This window comes from Tympanuchus pallidicinctus, unplaced genomic scaffold (genome assembly GCF_026119805.1).
Source record: "Tympanuchus pallidicinctus isolate F22 unplaced genomic scaffold, pur_lepc_1.0 scaffold11, whole genome shotgun sequence".
Lineage (NCBI taxonomy): Eukaryota > Metazoa > Chordata > Aves > Galliformes > Phasianidae > Tympanuchus > Tympanuchus pallidicinctus.
Genome location: NW_026294627.1, coordinates 17,450,270 through 17,470,745, shown reverse-complemented (window position 1 = coordinate 17,470,745; position 20,476 = coordinate 17,450,270). Strand labels below are relative to the sequence as shown.

General features: G+C 39.6%; 2 protein-coding genes across 5 annotated transcripts in view; one reads left to right on the top strand and one right to left on the bottom strand.

The window, feature by feature from the left end:
- Positions 1-20,476, top strand: part of USP12 (ubiquitin specific peptidase 12) — a 335,443-nt gene that overhangs the window by 210,169 nt on the left and 104,798 nt on the right. Inside the window, exon 8 of one of the 2 annotated variants that reach the window (XR_008203560.1) lies at positions 17,019-17,137. The exons of the other annotated variant lie outside the window; for it this stretch is intronic. The gene's annotated coding sequence lies outside the window, so the exon portion shown is untranslated. Of the gene's footprint in view, positions 1-17,018; positions 17,138-20,476 lie in introns of those variants that run through there. 2 annotated transcript variants of the gene reach the window in all.
- Positions 1-20,476, bottom strand: part of WASF3 (WASP family member 3) — a 63,659-nt gene that overhangs the window by 32,876 nt on the left and 10,307 nt on the right. For all 3 annotated transcript variants that reach the window (XM_052671431.1, XM_052671430.1, XM_052671432.1), the window contains exon 2: positions 11,623-11,714. The gene's annotated coding sequence lies outside the window, so the exon portion shown is untranslated. The remainder of the gene's footprint in view (positions 1-11,622; positions 11,715-20,476) is intronic.

Below are 20,476 nucleotides of genomic sequence, written 5' to 3'. Positions count from 1 at the left end.
CATATGCACGTGGATAACTAACAACACACACAATGACAACTCACATTCTTGCTTTCCCCTTGAACAAACAGTGCCCAGTTTAAAGTATCAACAAAAGATGCTGAGACATTAATCTTGCTATTAGCACGACGGCTGCTCGTTCTGCACAAGCCCCCTCCAGATGGCTCTGTTTGAGAGGAATGGTGGGATGGGAAAGAAGGAATATTCCATACCATTCTGAACATCTGTTCAGCTGCCTTCATACGTTAAAAACAACAGAAAAACTTACTGCCACCACTGATTTTCCTATCCCAAACTAATACTATGTTAGCATCAAGTGCATTCTAAATGTTACAAGTGTACACAGGAGAAAAAATGGCTTTTCAAGTCACGCGAGAGCATTTGATTGTTTTTTGCTATCTTAAGAATAGACTTGTTCCAATAAGTACTTATGCTGCACTGAAAACATTTTCCTTTCATATGACCTTTCCCTGTATCATGCTCCAAGAATTTATTATCGTCTCTTTTCCTATTCAAACAAACAGAACTGAATTGAGTCACCATTTGTTTTCCTTTATTTCTAGTTTTATTTCTGTTTGACTTCACTGAAACGATACACAGTATGCATTTGTCGGAGTTTAAGTTCTATCTCAATAGTTCTGCACAGCAACTCGAAAATATTTTCCTTGGGCATATACAAAAAACGTGGCAGCTCTTTTTTTCAAGCAGAGGTGAAAGAAATAAATACCAAGCTACTTTATTGTACCGCAGTCTACCTCTGAAGTAACATTTATGCTTTAAAAATACCACTGCTTGAAAAGAAGCACTCAGCCAGAAGGAGGAACTCAGCACTGTGTTAAGAAAGCAGAAGCAGCGCTTTGTCCTACAGCAGAGGAAGACGACTTAAGATTGATAATCCCCTGTCCTGCTTCTGCACCATCTCTGCATGTGCAAACCATAGGACTGCTAAATTAATTCAGCCCTTTCTACTTTGAATAAACAATGGTTACACAAATGAAAACGTGCAAGAACTGACAACAGCACTGATCAGAAAAGCAGCATCTTGTCAAGTCTCATTTTGTTTTCACCTTTGTGACCTAAATGATAACATTTAATGAGGAGTATAAGCTGTATGAGGTCAAAAGGAGTAAAATCACAGAGCAGCAGAGAGCTAGTTATAACATCAAGCTAATTCAGTATGGCACAATCCTCCAATACCAGGTCAAAATTCTTTCCAGATGTCATCTCCATGGATCTCATCAAGTTTGACTACGGAGTTAATTACAGAGAGAGCCACAGAGTTCACACTCTCTTTAACCGAAGTCAATAGCCCAGCTAGCTAGAAAAGTGCCTATGTGTCATTCTCAGGTCATTCTTATACCACTCAGCAGAAGCATTCCTAGCCCTGAAGCAAATCACGGTTCAAATACTTCACAGTACACTTAAAATACTAATGATACCTACCTATCCAGTACCACTACATTTTTGTAGCACATTCTGTTTCTCTTAGGACAATGGGGTAATAAAATCAAAAACTGACAAGAAAAATGCTAAGTCAAGCATACTAAGATGTTTCCTACTCATCTGGAGGAAGTTTGCCTTGTTCAGCATCTGCCCATTGCAGGATCTGATAGGACTGCAGTTCAAAAAGCATTATAAACACCATCTCCCTCTTGTGAAACTGCAGGTGCAGAGCAGCTGTTATTTTCAACTATCAAAAGAGAACAGTAACTGGGATTCTTTCAGTAAGGCCTCCTGGATGAATGAGTACTAGGCATCCAAACCAGTCAAAGCAAGCACCCTAATACATATTCTCACTGCAGTTTGAATTATGGAAAGTTTCCTTTCATCTAGTGGTTGACAAACCTGCACATAGCAGGAGGGTTGAAACTAGATGATCACTGTGGTCCCTTTTCAACCCAGACCATTCTATGGTTGTATGATCTAGATTACAGAAATGCAATAATTTGATCATATATGAACACCAGCAGCATTATGATTGTATGGTATGTAATGCTACTTCAGACAATTCGACACTGGAACAAATTCTGTTAAAAATGTTAAAAATTTGCAGTAAAAGTGTGTTTTGCCTCACACATTTAAACTACAAAAATGCACAAACAGTTCTTGGAGTCCATTTAGAACACACTTGTACCAGCCTTCCTCCTTCACAAACAGCAAGTGTTATCAGAAGCTAATTCCTTGATTATCTGAAGAAAATGTAGAAGGCAGCTAGGCCTTGCTGGATTAGCCTGATGCCATTTAACAGAGCCTTGCTGGATTTAAAGTGCTCGAAATACCTGTCTGGGTCACAGCCCACGTGATGAAGGCTGAACGTTAAGACCTCCAGGATCCAGCATGTGGTGAAGAACATGCAGTTCAAATCCTCAAATCACCTTAAGCTAAACCAGAAGCAAATTCAGTAATTTGCTTCTCAGGATTCCAATTAACCTTAAATTGCAGGGGAAAGTACAGAAATGGATGAAGGATCCACTTCATGCCCAATAATACCCATTCATATTGCAATACATTGTGTTCCTTACCTCCCTTACAGGTCTAATAATTGTTACCAAGAGAATACTTTCAGAACAGCATTTTTCAGAAAAAATATGCTGTTCTTCAACTTCTTCCCCTCAGCAGTTAATCTAAAAGGTCAGGGGGACGTGTTAAGTTCTCATAGCTGTTTTTCATTTAAAAAATCGTGCACGCATACACATATACAGTGCACGTACATATATTTGATATATATACACACATACACACAGCTGTTATGCACATGGAACTCTAGGATGATAGATGAGAGCAATTACACAGGTCAAACTGCAAGAGAAAAAACACTCTGTATCCTGACAGTTCAGCATCAGTCTTTGTCTGCCTCAGCTCCTGATGTGCCTCCTCAAACCCCAGTTCTCACCAGGCAGGACAGACTTTTCCACTGGAAAGCAGCTGTAGCAATGTTTGACCAGTCCACCATAGTATATCTCACAATGCCTGAAGTGTCTTGCACGTAACTTCAATATCCACCTGAACAACTAATGTCTTTGAGCACAAAAGTTTCCCAGCACGTCTCCAGTACGCAAACAGATAATGAAAATTTAAGCTACAATTCCCCAAGGCAGAGCTTCCCATCCACTCCTCCCAAGGAAAACACTCTTTACTCAGATGGCAGTGAGGCACGGGCACCACTTGCCCAGAGAAGCTGTGGATGCCCCATCCCTGCAGGTACACAAGGTCAGGCTGGATGGGGTGCTGGGCAGACAGGTCTAGTGCTTGGCTACTCTGCTCATGGCAGGGGGTTGAAGCTCAATGATCTTTAAGGTCCTTTCCAACCCAAGTCATCCCATGGTTGCATGATTTCAGCTCTAAACTCCAGATTTTCCCAATCAGAAGGAAGCAATCAGTATTTACTTTCCCTATGTATCAGAAATAAAGAAAGAACAGCTAAGGCTATGTGTGGAAAACATGTTTCTTTGGGCTCATTCTATGGAAAAATTTAACAAAATATTGTATTTAGATTCTATTATTAACAGCTGAGTATAAGGAAAGCAACATAAGAATTCCTAAGTGTGAGCCAAGTGTGCCATCTGTTCTCACGAAGCATGCCAGTCACCACAAGATGGACCAGAGCATACCACAGAGTGTAGTGCAATCGAGGACTGGTACATAAACCAAGTGATAGAAGGACATCACTACAGTGGCAAAAAAACAACCACACAAAAACAACCACACTCAGCACAACCTACACACAGTCTTACTAAGTGCCAGAACTAATGCAGCCAGGTATAAACTGGAAGGGGGTAGATTTAGATTAGATATCATGAAGAAATTCTTTACTGAGGGTGGTGAGACACTGGAACAGGCTGCCCAGTGAGGCTGTGGATGTCCTCTCCCTTGAAGCATTCAAGGCCAGGATGAATGGGACTTTGAGCAACCTGGTCTAGAGGGAGGTGTCCCTGCCCATAGCAGAGGGGTCAGAATTAGATTACCTTAAAGGTCCCTTCCAACCCAGCCATTCTATGATTCTGCAGCTCTACGTGGCTGTTTTGCCTAAAGAGGGCTGAGCTCTGATTAGAGGCTTCCCAGAGCAGGAATACTTTTCATAGCTTTCCTACAAGTTATCTGCCAGTGTTCATAAACTTGAGCACTGATTATGCAATTCCTCCCTATCAAGTAACCTTCCTCCTCTCTGCCTTCCACATTGTTACCTTCACATTACCACAAAAATCAGTCATCTTTGAAACAAGAAGTTAGTAATTCATAATTTTCCAGATCTTAACATAAAATAGTTATACATAGCACAGCAGAACATTCAGCTATTAAAGGCACAGAAGCTCCATATACACCTACAGTTGAATTATAATCAAATAACAGGGTCGAGAGAAAAAAAAAGGACCATATCCCTTTCCTACCTCATCATTGCTGAAGATGTTTTTCAAAAACTTAAGTTACCTGGACAGATACCAACTAATATCTTTCACCAATAACAGAATAATACAAAAAATAAAAACAAAAAACAACAAAACTGCAGTATAGTACAAAAACAAACAAACAAACAAACGAATACAAGTGATAATTATCTTATTAATGCATGAAGCACATAATATACAAAGATCACCCCAAACACAAAACATTTTCCCACGTTGGCTCTTTTGTAACATATTCTCCTTTTTACCAGCATCCCAAATTTACATGTCAAAGTTCTGCCCTGTATTAGCCTCCTAATCATTCAATCTATAATCCTTGTTTGGTTTTGTTTTGTTTTCTTTTTAAATGAAGCCTAAAATGAACATCAAGCATCACTAAATGTAACATGCAATAATACAAAGCCTTATTTCCAGCACTTAAGAGATTTCCTCACTACGCTTACAGTAACTCCCATTGTGAGCTAAATAAGCTACTATTAAACCATCATGAGTCTCAGACCAAATACAGCAGTCAGCCTTCTCTAAAAATCCTCTTTCTGGAAGGTTGAAAAGCTGTGTTCCATGAAATCTGGCATTGCATCAACAGATCTCCATGGAGCTGGCAGGGCAGGACTGCTCCAGAAACCAGCTTCAAGGAAAAAGAACATTCTCACTATATATAATCAATCACTTAGAAGAGGCTTCAGTAACTTTTTCCAGTTACAGTAATCAAATCTTAGCTAAGATTACTGGGGATACAGATTCTTCCAGTGATAATGCTAAATTGTTTTTAAGGTCTGCTTTCTTCCAGTATTTCAAATTAGTGCACATAAACATGTTTCGTAGAACCTATTTTAACTATATAGGTAGAATCTACTTTCTTTCCTTTTTATATAGATATGCTGTATGTATTTATTACATTATATGGATATATAAATTTATGTATGTATCAGTTTTGAAAATGTTAGTACTGTTTTTTAAGAGTACTAAATTTCAGAACCTAATATTGAGCATTTGGGAGCATCGTGTTGACTCCATCTATCCCCAGTTCTGCTTTTAATCAATATCAATTAGTCAATATTTAGTCAATATCAAGTGAAGAGTTAGAAGGAAAACAGAGTAGTATAATATTGCACTATTATACTGGGTGATAATATTATAGAATAGCAGAGTAGCAGAGTAAAAGCAGACCTGAACTAAATAAACGCAGTTTGCAAGGAAGAATGGCACCACCCACTAGCGGTTTTCTGCTTGTAGACCTCCAGAGATGTTCAAAGACTTCAAAAGGAATTAGGAAATATGCCATAGGAAACTATGGCTAGAGATGACATTAGCAAGTTGTGTGGTACAACAGGAGCTGCCTAGGGGGTGCTGATGATCCTGTGTCTGCATTATACCCATTTTCGGGGAAGAGAAGTGGGATATTTGTTCCAAACAAGCTCTTCAACTATCAAGACCCATTAGATTCTGATCACTCCTAGAGAGCACCTTACAGTTTTATATTACTCAAAAAAGAAAATCATTCATACAGCCCACAGCTGGGGGGATTTGCATCATCAAAACATGTCTGATTGCGGTGCTAGAATTTCTAATACTTAACATTTTAGAGGTCAGGCTTTTATCCCCCCCAGGACTCTACAATCACTTAGGAGACAGCAGGAGAGTACAGAAGGAGATGCTGTCCCAATACTCTCTCACTATGATCAAAGACCTGAACTGAATTCTACTTGTATTACTGTACACAGCGAGTCCTCAGATCTTCAAGAGGATCCAAACCAAAATGACAGCATGTTGCTATAGGCTAAGAAGCCTATTCACTACGTAAAGGTCAAAAAAGAACTAAATTTATTTTGCTCTTTTGGGGACAAGGTGAATAGGGAAGGGAAAACACTTGGGAAAAAAAAACTGCCATCCCAAGGCTGAAAACCTGCCTGGATAGTAGCTTTGAATTATGTCTCACCTCAGTTTTAGTGAATGAAGGTTTCACAGGAAAGAAGGGAATAAAGATACTTTATGCACAGAATTCATGGCTTTATCTACCTCTTTCCCTCCAACACACTCAACCACCAAATGCCTGGGGAAGGACCTCATCTTCCCACTAGCTGGCAGCCACCCTGCTGGCAGCAAACCAAAGTCTTGGCAGAAAGGCCAATGAAAAAAACACTTAAGAAAAGGACTGCCTAAGTTTGGCAAGGTTACCACCCCAAAAGAGAACCAGAAAGTCTGTTACAGCAAGGTTGCACAGTATCTGTGTTACTACAGTATCTGTACACTTAGACATTGCTTTTACTCTCCAAAGTTGAGGAAAGCAAGCATCATCTCAGCTATATAGTTGAGGAAGACAAAGCTATTTGATTATGCTTACGGGCTCTCAGGGACTGTAGAAGGACTGGAAATTGGACGTAGATCAGACCAATACTGAGCAATAAATGCTTCAACCACAAGGTGAGTTATGTTTCCTCGGAAGCAAAACCCAGCTATTGCCTTAGGACCCACTCCACTTAAAGTTGTGCTTTTTATGGCAGCTGCAAAACAACCACTTCTTGATTTAATTAAACGGATTTTTTTCCCCATTCCCTCTTTCAACCCCTCTGCTATCGTAACTGCTGCTCCTGGCTGAGCTACTTGCAGGCTGGAATCAGACGTAAGCAAATAGAAACATAATCCAAAGGAAAGAAGCCAAAGCAGTTTATGGAATTACTGCCCTTATAGCCAAGACTACGTAAGTGATAGTGAGAGCACTCAATCTGCTTTGGTACTAAGAAAAAAAGAAAGACAGAAAGACAGAGAGAAAGACAGCTAGTGGTTCAAGTTAACCTCTCATACAGAAACAGAACAGAGACATTGAAAAGACCAGCTACATCTAGTTGTACAGGTGAATAGCAAGCTAAACAGAAGTGATTACTTACTGTCAAAACTAGACCAGAAAGATACATTGGCCTGGGTGATTAATAACAGCTTTTGCAAGAACCAGCATCAATACTGTCATTGGAGGAAGATTCAAATCTTGTCATTCTTGTTGCTAGGAATATAAAATTACGGTAAACGGCTCAGAGTTGTTGCAATTTTCTGTCATCCTCTGTTGTCCCATCTGCCAAAATCACTTTGGAGGCCCAGTAAGAGATTCTGCTTCCAGACCAACAAAATCTTACTGAACAGAAGAAAATAGGTATTTCTCATGTATTTACTCCCAAGACTCACAGAAGCATCTGATGTGTTGTAAGGTCTGTGTTACATGACGTTTCTCCTGCATACACTACGAATGATATTTCCCTTGTTAACTAATTCATATATGCATCATTCTCATAAAAAGATGCTTTTGTTGAATGTTAGTGTGGTATATGTTGGTTTAAATTGTTTATCTGCAAGAAAAAAAACCCAACAAAACAGCATATACCTAGAAATGCTTAAGACCAAATTAATTTAAAAGGCATGAAGTATTAAAAGATTTTTATGCTTGTTTCAATAAATGTACTCTGAAAGGTGAAAGGAGACTCCACAACCTCTCAGGGTAGTTTGTTCCAGTGCTCTCTTGCCCTCAAAGTAAAGAAGCTTTTCATCGCGTTCAGTGGGAACTTCCTGTGCTCTGGTCTGTGCCTGCTGCCTCTCATCCCCTCCTTTTCTCAGCTGACCTAGACAGAAAGATCCGGGGGATGCAAAGAATACTCAAAGGCTCTCCTTATGCCTTTAGTCTCTACGTATAGCCTGTCACAGAAGATTTGTAATGAAGGTGCTGAGTGTTTTCCCTCAAGTGAAATGCATGCCTTTCAAAAACAAAAAGTTTTGCAAAGATGACGTAACACAATAATCATCATCTTTTGTTTTGCACACTGAGTCAGAGACAATCATCATCAGTTCCTAACTGCATCATGCATCAGTGCTCACTTCCCCCAAAGTGTTCTCTCATCTAAAACCATCAAGTCTGTGTTGCAAACCTCTAAACAAAATTTCCATTTTTCAGGGCTATTTCTGCACTTCCATCTGAACGTATCACTGTTTTAAAAAGGAAATGTGAACAGTTCTACGAGGAAAGTCAGAAGCAAGGGCCCCTTCTCCCTTCATCAGACAGTAGGGTCAGGTCCTCCTCCTTCCCTTCAAACACCACATTCTCAGCTTCACAGCCTCAACAAGCTAAGAAGCATCCATCCCACCAACTGGTGTTGCTGTTATCCTTGTGAGTGAAATACTATATTGGGAAACACGATTATTAGTTTAAATCCCACTGAACTGGTGAGACCTCACAATCCAAAAGGACAGGGCTTTTTGACCATGGCTGCAAGCAGCTGGCCACTGTGCATGAGAACTGCTCTCACCAGCCCTGTTTTGAGGCTCCAGAAGGCAGGCAGTATCACGGCTGTCAGCCTAAGGCTGTTTGAGGATCACAACAAACTAAGCAAAATTTGCACAACTGCATTAGAGACCAGAGGTTCTGTAGATTAACAAATTAACATTAGGCACAAAGGCACTGATGCCAATTCTCAAGAAGCATCATTTGAGTCATCTAAGAACCATACAGGTTGAAAAAGACCTAAGATCACCTAGTCCAACCATTCACCAATCACCAATATTCCTCACCTAAACCATGTCCTCAGGTACTACATCTACCCTTAAACACCACCAGGGATGATGAGTCTGCCGCTTCCCTGGGCAGCCCATTCCAATGCCTCACCGCTCTTCCTGAGAAGAAATTCTTCCTAATACCCAACCTGAATCTCCCCTGGCATGACTTGAGACTGTTCCCGCGTGTCCTATCACAGTTACCTGAGAGAAGAAGCCAAAGCCCATCTCATCACAACCTCCTTTCTGGCTGCAGAGAGCAATACTGTCTCCTGAAGATTACACTGTCCTTTCATACACCAAATTATGTAACTAATCAATTCTTAACATTGCTTTCAACTACGCTTTAAATAGTCAATGTAATCCACAGAGACAAGCTGCATATATGGAAAAATCAAGCCATCAGAGACTAATCGACACACAGTTCAAGAAGCAATTTAACCACATCAGTTTAAATTTAGAAACTGATTCAGTTAAATCTGTGCACAGACAACTGAGATTTAAACCTCATCTTCGAGCAGATTCCCACATATTAGCTGTATAATTCTGAAGGGGAGTTACTGTAATGCCTGTCACAAAAAGAGTTCAAAGAAGAATCCAGAAACTGCAACCATTTGTAGTATAGACATGGTATTGAACTGCTCATATAGACCGTCATTATGAAGAATCTGTTCAAACCATTGCTCTGAACAGGATGGGCATACTGAGGTCTCTCACTGCCCAGATGCCACTTTTATCAAATTACTTCACCTTGCATATGACCATCAAATCCATTTTGCCACGCTACAATTCAAAAATAAAGTACTTCAACTCCAAACATCAGTCAAGTATCCAAAGGAAAGCTACAGAAAAGAAGGAGACAGACTCTTTAGCAGAGACTGTGGTGACAGAACAAGAGGAAACAGTTTCAAGCTCAAAGAGGGCAGATTTAGTTTAAATGTAAGGAAAAACTGTTTTACAGTGCACGTGGTTAGGCACTGGAACAGGCTGCCCAGAGATGTGGTTGATGCCCCATCCCTGAAGACTTTCCAGGTGAGGCTGGATAAGGCACTGGGCAACCTGACTTAGCTGTGATGTCCCTGTTCACTGCAGGAGAGTTGGACTAGGCAGCCTTCAGAGGTCTCTTCCAACTCTAAGGATTCTGTGATTCTATGAAGTCCCAATGAGAAATAAATGCACGCTGCATAGAATCCAAAGCCAGTACATGCAAGAGTTAAACCCAAATACTAAGTCTCCTTTAAAATCAAGATCAGCAAACATCAGAAGCTCATGAACATTGCATGCATCTCTCAATTAAGATCAGAATCTGTGATCGCATTTCTTCGATTTTTAAGTCAGCTCTACTAAAAAATAGATCCACATGAACTTGACTTTACTCACTTACAATGCAAAGATTTCAGGATACTCTCTCCTCGTTCCTGGGACATTCCCCCTACCTCCACAGGGCACTCAATTGAGAAACACCGTCCTGCTTCTCTCTCCTAACACTGCTATATAATTAATGAACTACAGCTTTTTGCTGACTGAGTCGGTGTTTTTCATTAGTTTACTATAGCTGGGCAGAAAGAAACAGGCTTCTGGAGAACAGCAGGAGAATTTTGGACAAGTCAGCCAGCAAAAAGCTGGCACTTTAAGGAATCTGTACCTTTCACAAATAGTTAACAGTTATATTTTATTTTGAGCAACTTCACAACTATTGGGCTGTTTGTGTTAGCAAAACACACTGGGAAACCTGGAGAAGCAAGAAGAGACAAGGCACGTTGATCATCCGAGTGAGGACAAGAATGACTCAACTTAAAATCACCTTACTATACATGCAAAACAGGCTTATTTCACAGACTTTGGAAATAAGAGGTCTCTACCACAAACAGCTAAACACTGCTTTCAACCTCATTGTCTTCTCAAAAGGAAGAACACTAAAGATGCCCCCCAGGTTTTAGGTTTCTCTGCTTCCCGTTACAGATGTAGAAAAGCTGCAGTCTCTTAAAATCAGCACATCTTTACTTACACTAACAAAACTGCCTAACGCTTGGCAGAAGTCCTTTCTAGCTTCAACCTGCGCAGCCCATATCTTCCATCACAGTCAAGCAGATGCTACACAGCTTTTTCTTGCTTTCCCACAAACAGAAAACATGTTCTGCATCCAGAAGCGTGGGGTGTATCAGAGCATCCCAGCCAAGACAGACCGGGGAAAAGAGGGCTTTTCCATGGGATGTTAGTTTAATATCAATAATATAAACCTTTTGTTATCCATTGCACTTTTTGAGGCAAGCGGTCAAACATATAACCTCAGCAGATTTGGTTTAAATCTCTAAGACAGCACATCAGCAAAGTACAGATTACAGAGGGTAAAAATAATTAATGGATGCAAATTTAAAATCCGGTATTTCCTGAGCATCCACAAATACAATAAATTTATTTCTGTTTTCTACACAACAAGATTACTATCTAAATAACAGCCTCCTGGCCTGTCAGTGTGTTTTGCCAGTTGTTTCAGTGCCTAATGCAGCCCATCTTCAACATGAGAGAAATACAAGCCTGATTCCCAGTCAAAATTCAAAACCTTCTGGACAGTTTCCAAACTTCAGCATTGGTCTCCAGTTTAAGAAGTTTACCACAGCTTTAAATAACAGAGTCATACATCACAAAGTGTGTTCAATATGAGCTCCATTGACCAACTCACCATTAAAAAAGGAAGTAGAGAATATCTTTTCTGTTCAGTCGTTTGGGAAAACGATTGTTCTGTAACTTGCTAGCACTCTCAGGTGGCTTTATCTGCAATCAGAAAGACAAAATCATCAGTAATTTTGACTTCTCGGTATCAGAATGACAAACTAAATATATACATTAAAAACCAGGCTCATTGATCAATTAAAATACTAAAAACACATATGAGTCTCTAGAGGTACTACTGAGCTGAACACTAACATCATGCTAGAGCTTAATTATATTTTTAAAGGTCAGAAAAATGCTTGACTATTTCATAATTAAGGCCCCTGTTTTTAACAAGAAATATCTAGAGAGGAAGTAAGATTGACCCACTTAAATACACGGATGGAAAAATTGAAGATAATGGCTTATAGTAAAGCATAACGAAACACAAGTTTGAATCCCACTGAGACACTTCACAGTAGATTAAATATTACTTAGATACATACTTGCTAAAACAAACCAACTAAAAATGTAATGAGCAGCTCATGCAATAATAAGTTATTGTCTCCACAAAAGCATTACGGATTTTAGCTCCAAGAGAATAGTTCACCACTCCCCCCTGAATTTACTTTATCCTCCCTCAAAGTATCATAGCTTTAACAGCATGCTGCCCTCCCTCTCAATTCCAATAAGCAGTGCTGCAGTGGACACCTATTGCAAACAATATTCCTCCTCCAGTTAGATTGCTACCAACATCCGCTAGTTGACCAAGATCTTGATCCTCACTGAAGTATTCATATGCATTCAGAAGGAACTGTTCTGAATATACATATAAAATGTATATATGTGTATATAAAATGCACATATGTGTACGTTCATTCATACTCAGAGGTCTTCCCATCTTATCACAAGGATTTGTGCACTACGTGGGGAAGAGGTGTCTTTCAAATGTGAGCTGCAAGTGTGACTAAAATTATACGCAAAGTACCCTGTTAACGTCAGTGATCTGAATTGAATAACAGAATCAAAAATGTTGGAAAAGACCACTAAGATTACCTAGTCCAACCACCAGCTCATCAGCACCCATTACTTTACACCCGTATTGAGAAGATAGTTTTTGCAGTCATTCACAGGGAGCTTACCTTACTTTCTAGCAACTCCTGTACCTGATTGAGTGAGGGAAAACATAGAAACCTAGCAACTTCTCCTGCAATTGGAAACTGAAAAATCACCCCAGTGATTTCATGAGCACACAAGTTACAATTATTTACTCAGTTATACTCATGTCTTGAGAAATAGCAGATCTGCTTTAGATCTAGACTGAGAAAATCCTACAAAATATATGTCTTTAGAGCGTTAGCTTAGTACAAGGTGACTGGAACTTGAAGAACTTAAACCCTCTAGTACCATGCTATTAGGATGGCTAGGGATATATTTACATCACATTAATCTTTGCAGGAGAAGCACCTTAGGAATCTCGAGTAGCCTCCTCACACTAGTCCTTCATGCAACAGTCTGTAAGGCTGCACTATACAAATAGAATCACTGAATCCACCCTCTGATGAATGAACTCTTTTCTCAGGTCAGCAATGTGTACAGCCTACAGTGAAGGGAAGAATGCCAAGAATTACCGTATGGATGGTGAGGATGAGAATCTTGCACATTTTTCATGGTCAAATGATATCAAGTATCCTGGCACTTGTTCCAGCAGACAGTATAAATCCTTATACCATTAAACGAAAACAGCAAGTCATGGCCAACACCAAGACATGGCCAACACCAAGATGTTTTGTGCCTTCTCTTCTACTGACATTTTTCTGATTCATTTTTAACTAAAATATTAAACAAAACCAACAGAGAACACAGGAATGGAACACAACGAGAAAGTCCACAATTTCTCCTTATGTTATGTCCTTATGCATTATGTCTCCTTATGTTCTATATTTGAGACAGATAACTATGATGAAAAATATATTGCAGATGCACGCAGTATGAGATAAAGGAAAATACATTTCAGTACACCCTTAACAGCACAAATCTCCATCTCCTAGCACAACCAAATATACACACTTCCTTTGGAATGGATTTTCTTTTCCATAAGATCTCCAAGAGGAAAGGAATCCCAACAGAAGTCATTTAAAGAAAAAAATTATCTAGCACATGAGTGACTCCTCTGCCAAGTGCCACATTCGACTTACAGCGACTGATGAAATTACAGAAAGTACTCAACAGTTTCAATAGGATACAACTTTAGAGATAGAAAGCATATAAAACTGAGTTCTGGATAGAAATATATACACAGCTGAATTGTGTTTAAAATCAGTGTGTTAAAACTTTCTAAACAGAACTCTTAGTATGCAAGCAATTTAAAGAACAAGCTATATGGCATACAGAGGATTACCTCAGAAATCCACAGAAGAAAAGGATTTAATGCAAAACATAACTTTTATACAGATTGAGGATTAAAAGTATTCGAACAGTAGGTCATCATCAAAATAGTGAAGAAAGGATTTTACGGTGAAGTCTGCTTTGTAGGATAGGGGGGAGGGTTTTTAAAACATGGTTTCATACACGGACATCCAAAGCTTACCACTGTAGTTCGAGTTAAAACAGCAGCTGTTATTACATACATACAAAAGGAAGTGTTTAAAATTTTCAGTACTGATTTGCCTTTGTAATTTCCTGTACTCAAAAGCATGCAACTAAAATCTTGCACTGAAGCTCTATAGAAGTAATCTGGAAAAACTCGAAGTGCTACTGGGGTATTGGAAGAGCAGAACCGCGCATCAAAAAGAGGTTTGAATGAAATGCTTCTACATGGCATGGGGTGCTATTCTACAAACAGCAATGAAAACAATTACTCAGAACCAAGCAAGGGGCTTGTAGTGGCCCATCCTCAGCAGCTTTGATGAGATTGATAAAGAGAACTACAAAGTCTCTTCTCTTTAGACTGGGTCTGAGCCAGATCTCAGTCTTCAAGTCAGACACGACAGCTGCAGCACAAAGGAAGACACAGCATCTCATGTTTCCCAGGTGGTTTTAACTTAAGATTCAGTTGCTGCTGTCCAGAGCACAGATGTCTAGATGCCCAAAGACATCTAGAGATGCAGACTTAGAAAATATGCTGTCCTTGGAGTGTATAGGGCAATCTGACCTCTCCTGAGCTCTTTAAGGATAGCTCCCTATCTTCCTGAAAATAGCTTTGATGGTCAGACTTCATTGCAGCATCTAGTGCATCCACTGCCATCAAGTCCTTCCAAGTGAGTTTATGCTCCTGAAGTTTTGCTTTGAAGCATACAACAAAGCAAAAATATTCAACCTGTATCTAGTACCTCTCTTATTCACTGTCATTCATTGGATTATGGTAAAAATATTTACTGCTTGATGATATTAGACAGAAGATGCGTGTCAACCAGAAGCTGGAATTTATCTCTGGTTAAATATTTGTCTTTCTGAGATTTCACCATCTAGAAAAGACAGTCAGCTAAGACCATGATCCAGATAGTAACAGCACTGGTCTGCCAAGCATTCTGTCAGGTAAGAAGCATGTTAGCATTGACCACCCCCAAATGTCACCTCTTTGGCACCTCAGTAGTTAGAGGCTTGCCCAGGCCAGCACTCTTCTTGGATAGCCAGCACTGATTCTTCACTGCAAACAATGCCAAATCCAAAGACAACGTCATCCTAGACTGCCTTCTAGGTCTCTTAATATACCAATATCAAACATGATGCAGCTATAATTCTTTCACTCTGTCATCTTAGATCTAAACAGTAAAGATTCTCCAATCACTGAGAAATACAGACAGGTGCTACACATTTAAGTACCCCAGCCAGAAAGAAAACCCATTGGATCGCTGAAGATACTCACCCAGGGCTGGAGGCAAGACAGACACAGGCTTTCAAGTTAAATGTTTCAGCAGTAGATACAGTGACATGAGCAACACAAACAACATTCAGATATCCAAAGCAGTACTGAAAGCAAATAAAGGAGCTGCCCATTGCCCCAACAAGAATTAAGAAATTGTTCACTTCAGATTACTCTGAAAGTAGTAGAAGGTTATGTAGTTTATAGCTGACATTAGAGAAAAGTAGAAGAATAACAGAAGCATGACCTGTACGCAAGAACACGGCACCACTGAAAAAATATAAAGTCAAAAATGCCGCACATACAAATACGTATCCCTAAAAAGAAATACCTAACAACTAAGATTGATAAATGAAGTTTAGAAGGCTTCAGAATGCCTAAGGAAAAAAAGTAAAACAAATCTGATATTTCCCTTCGTAGCCTCACAGCTATGAAGAAGAGCAAAAAGGAAGGAGATAGCAGTAAGATTATGCACTTAAAACTTCATATCTTTCAGCACAGTAATCCACTGTCTTGACCTAAAACTTAACTGTCAAAATATACCACAGTGGTGATCACTACACTTTACTTGACTTCTGATACAGTTCTCATAACTCCTTTTAAAATGTTAGGATATAAATGCAGAGAAAAAACATTTAGTGGTTGAAACAGGTGTCTACACAAACTTTACATACACTGGAGTCCATGCTAAATAAAGATTGGCATGCTTTCTATAAAAAACAAACAACCACCATGGTCAGTGTTTTCTATTGTGACACATTTCTACTTTGGAGAAGTAGCCAGCTGCCCTCAAAAGCAGTATCTTACAAAAGCAATTTCCACAAAGAAATTTTGATACAGTGAAAAAAATCAAGATACAATAATCAAGTCTAACATACCAAAAACACAGCTGTATTTCTTAGTATGTATAATATATGATATGTATATTCCAGATCTCCCTTACCAATTCATATTAATGTGACTGCAGGTTTCTCAGTCAGTCTCTTGTCTGAGATCCCTCTTCAGTCTTCCAATAACCATAAAAATATCCATTTCAACTACATTTTCAATTACTCCATTGCACTCCTCTACTGAAGAGTCTGGAAGTTACAAATAATGCATGTTGTTTTCACAAGTTAAAGAGAATTACAGAATTGTAAGGGTTGAAAGGGACCTCTGGAAATCACCTGCTGCAACTCCTCAGCTAAAGCAGGTTTCCTAGAGTAGGTTATACAGAAAAGGGTTACACAGGAGAGCATCCAGACAGATTTTGATTGCCTCAAGTCAACCAGTTCACATTCCACCTCACTGTTCATCCATCTATCCCACATCCTCTAAGCTTACCCATGAAGATATTATGGGGGACAGCCTCAAAACCTTTACTGAAGACAGGGTACTCAGAACATGATGCTCTCTCCTCATCTACCCAGCCAACCACAACACCACAGAAGGCTGCCACATTGGTCAAGCATAATCTCCTCCTGCTGAATCCAAGTTGGCTACTCCAACCAGATTCTCCTTGACCAAGGGGAAGCTTTCCTTTCTCAAGATTCTTTCTTATCCCCAAGGCCTGGCATTCACAGAATCACAGAACTGTAGGGGTTGGAAGGGACTTCCAGAGATCATGGAGTTCAACCCCCCTGCCAAAGCAGGTTCCCTACAGCAGGTCGCACAGGTAGGCATCCAGGCAGGTCTTGAACATCTCCAGAGAAGGAGACTCCATAGCCTCCCTGGGCAGCCTGTTCCACTGCTCCGTCACCTCACTGTAAAGAAATTCTTGTGCAGATTCGTCCTTCCTATAACTTCCTATGGTCCAGTTTCTGGCCGTTTTCCCTTGTCCTGTCTCCACATACTGCTGAAAAGAGTTTTTCTTGCCCTTGAATTCTCTTGTTAGGTTTAATTGCAAGTGGAATTTAAGTAAGATGTAAAATATCTTAACTATAGGGGAAAAAAAATCTTAGAAGTCTTGAAGAAGTGATAACTGTTTGCTGAAAGGCAGAACCCATCAATAAATCTATATCAGTTTTTTCATTCAAAGAGCAAAAGATACTCTCTTAGTAGTAGCAAAAGCTACTACTAAGCAGAAAAGGAAAGAAAACAGGCCACATGCCTATCATAATGCCATGTCTGCTGAAGAAGGTCCAAAATAAGGGTGTGGCTTACGCTTGAGAGCGAAAGCAGTCAGGTCTTTTGGTTATTACTGACCATTTGAAGGAGAAGGGAAAGGACTGTAAGGAATCTGGCACAGGTTCAGATCCAAGTCTTCCAATCACCACACAGGAACATACTCTGGGGCTCTAGCTCCACATCCCAAAGGACAGAGAATGAGCAGCACAGCTGTGACACAGAGCTTCCCCTTCTTGCCTCACAGCTGCTTGGGGTTGGCAGAGGAGCAGCACAGAAACAAGCTGTTACAGAAAAGGGAGGTTCTGCTAAAAGTTTGAGTACTGCTGGTGTTAAGTGCATGACGTGTTTGCTCAAAAACACAAGCATGTGTCTGATGATGTAAAGATTTCCTATAGCATGGAAAGCCAGCAAGCAAAGACTGAGAATTCAGTGCTTGATCAAATCTTTGTTCTCCCACCGTAAGTGACTGAAATACTCATTTAGCTCTACATAGGTCAAGTTTGTAACTAAAATTTGCTGTGGTGGTACAGGCACCACAATCCCCTGAGCTGACCACACACATTATCACAAATTACAAAATTCCTGGAAATTCTGCATCAAGCACAGTGAGTTGAAACAGGCTGAGAAGGTAAGAATCTTTTTCTTAAAAGCTCTTTTATGAAGAACCACTTTAAAGTATCACCCGATCCCACAGGCTGCAGTTTTTCATGAACAACAGAGCAGGGATGCCTTGCCCTCCAGAAAGGCCCCCAGTAAAGAGTGAGAATAACAATAACCAGCGTGCATACAACGATCCTTGCCCTGATGTGGTTCACTAAAGAATGAGGTTTAAGACTTTACAACTTGGATCAGTACAACCTTCCAGATATAACCTTGCTGCTACAGAAATATATGTCCTTCCCTAAGCAGAAAAACAAGTAGAATAAAGAGCCCACCACCCACTAGCAGTGATCCACCACTTGTAATCTCATACGAGATGCACTTCTGAAAAAAACAGGAAGCAAAACAAAAGGGATTAGCCAGACTTCAAAAGTATGAAAGACTACACATAAGACATTTCCAGATTTCACGCCCCTTCATAACTTTGCCACCTCTGAGATGAGAACATTGATTTAACGGCTGGAAGCAATAATGCACTATCAACCTCAAGCACAAACAGCTCTGGAGCTGTTTATTCATGCATTAGCAACAAAAGGTAAAAGTAAAGAGTGGGTGAAAACTATTACCAGACCAGATGATTGATACATGAATTCTCCCTTTGACTACAAATAATCTCTTTGGCAGACACTATGCATTAATAAGGAAGTGGTCTTCACTTTCCTCTAAGCCTTTACAGTGTCAGTAACCATGCTTGGATAAAATTGTTACACATCTCAATCTCATACAATATGGTTAACTAACACTCTCTTTGGTTTGGGGTGTTTGGTTTGGTGTTGTTTTTTTTTGGTGACAGGTGAATACAGTTGCAGAGTACCATATCTGCCTCTGCTTTCCCCTCAACTACTTCATCCTTAAGGTCCAGCTGTTCAACGTCACACTTTCTTCTATTCAGAAACTCACCGAAACTTGTTTCATGCCTCTAGAAAAACCATAACAAGCAATTTTCCCACTTTGATTAAGCGAATTCTTTTCTTCTTTCAACACTCTATTTAGAACTGCATTTAAATCAGCAAGTCCTGCTTGCTTAGAACACAGAAAATCAAAACTATATTGTACACCTGAAGACATGAGCAAAAAAGCAAGATTTTTTAATGAAATGCTAGTAATACCATGCAAATTAATCCATAATAGATTTTAATTACTTCTACAAATCTTGTATTTCCTGCAGTAACATTCATGTTTTGTTCAAAGTTGATTTAGAAGACTCAAAAGCACACATGTAACAAAGGAATACTGGTCCTTCAGGGTCTGTATTTCAATCAAGTTTTAGTTTCAAGGCTTCCCACACATATTTTAGTTTTAAAATACAGGGAGTTTGAACATCTCAAAGGGAATATGACCACTTAAAACAAGCCTCAATTACGCTGCCTGCTTTTCCTCCTCCATGTTCAACACCCATATTTCCAACCTTCAGAGTTAAATCTCCCTAACATCCCCCACTCACTGCCAAAGCATATTATTTTTCTCCATTCTTGCCTTCTCCCTGTAACTTAATGGGCCTAAACTAACCTCTTTGGGTATCTGGAACTGCTATACATTGTATTTATTCACCTGTAACACAGCATAAAGTTATCTCTTACCAACAAATCAAAGCTTTTCACCCTGCAGGCTGTCATCCCTTAGATACACAAAGCTTACTTCAGTGTATTTTCTATTGCAGCAATAGCTCTAACCAAAGACAAATAAGAAGAGAGATGCTCAAATTGCACATTTATATCTATAGGTTAACTTTATAGTCACTTACAAATAAATAAGCTGTCAATTTATATCTGAGCCTCAACATTTAATTTCAGCTTTGAAAAGTTCCAAAAAGATGCCTTGTTTTTGGCTGTGTGTTCCTCTGGAGCCCAGTAATTGGGCTGAGCAAAAACCTTGCCAGGCTATGATTAACACTTAGCAGTTCAAGGGCTAGCTGCCCTTGTTGTTTCAACCTCATCAACTGTAATGACACACCATTACGTTTAAGCTTCCAAAAACCATTTAACATTTGATTTCACTGAAAACTGTTTTACTACGTTTTGGAAATAAAATCACTTTTTCCTCATTTGAAGATCCATGATGATGCCAGACATATGCTTGTTTTCCAAACAACAACTGTTTAGAAGAGAGAAACTCTTTCTGATGTCCCTGCCAAAAACAACATTCTGTGGTTTAAAGATATCTGATAGTAGGCAGTTGGCTCAGAAGAAAGAAGGGTTTACATTTGGCGATGCATTTGAAGTCTTACATCTACTTTCCCCCATTTTAAGTTTCT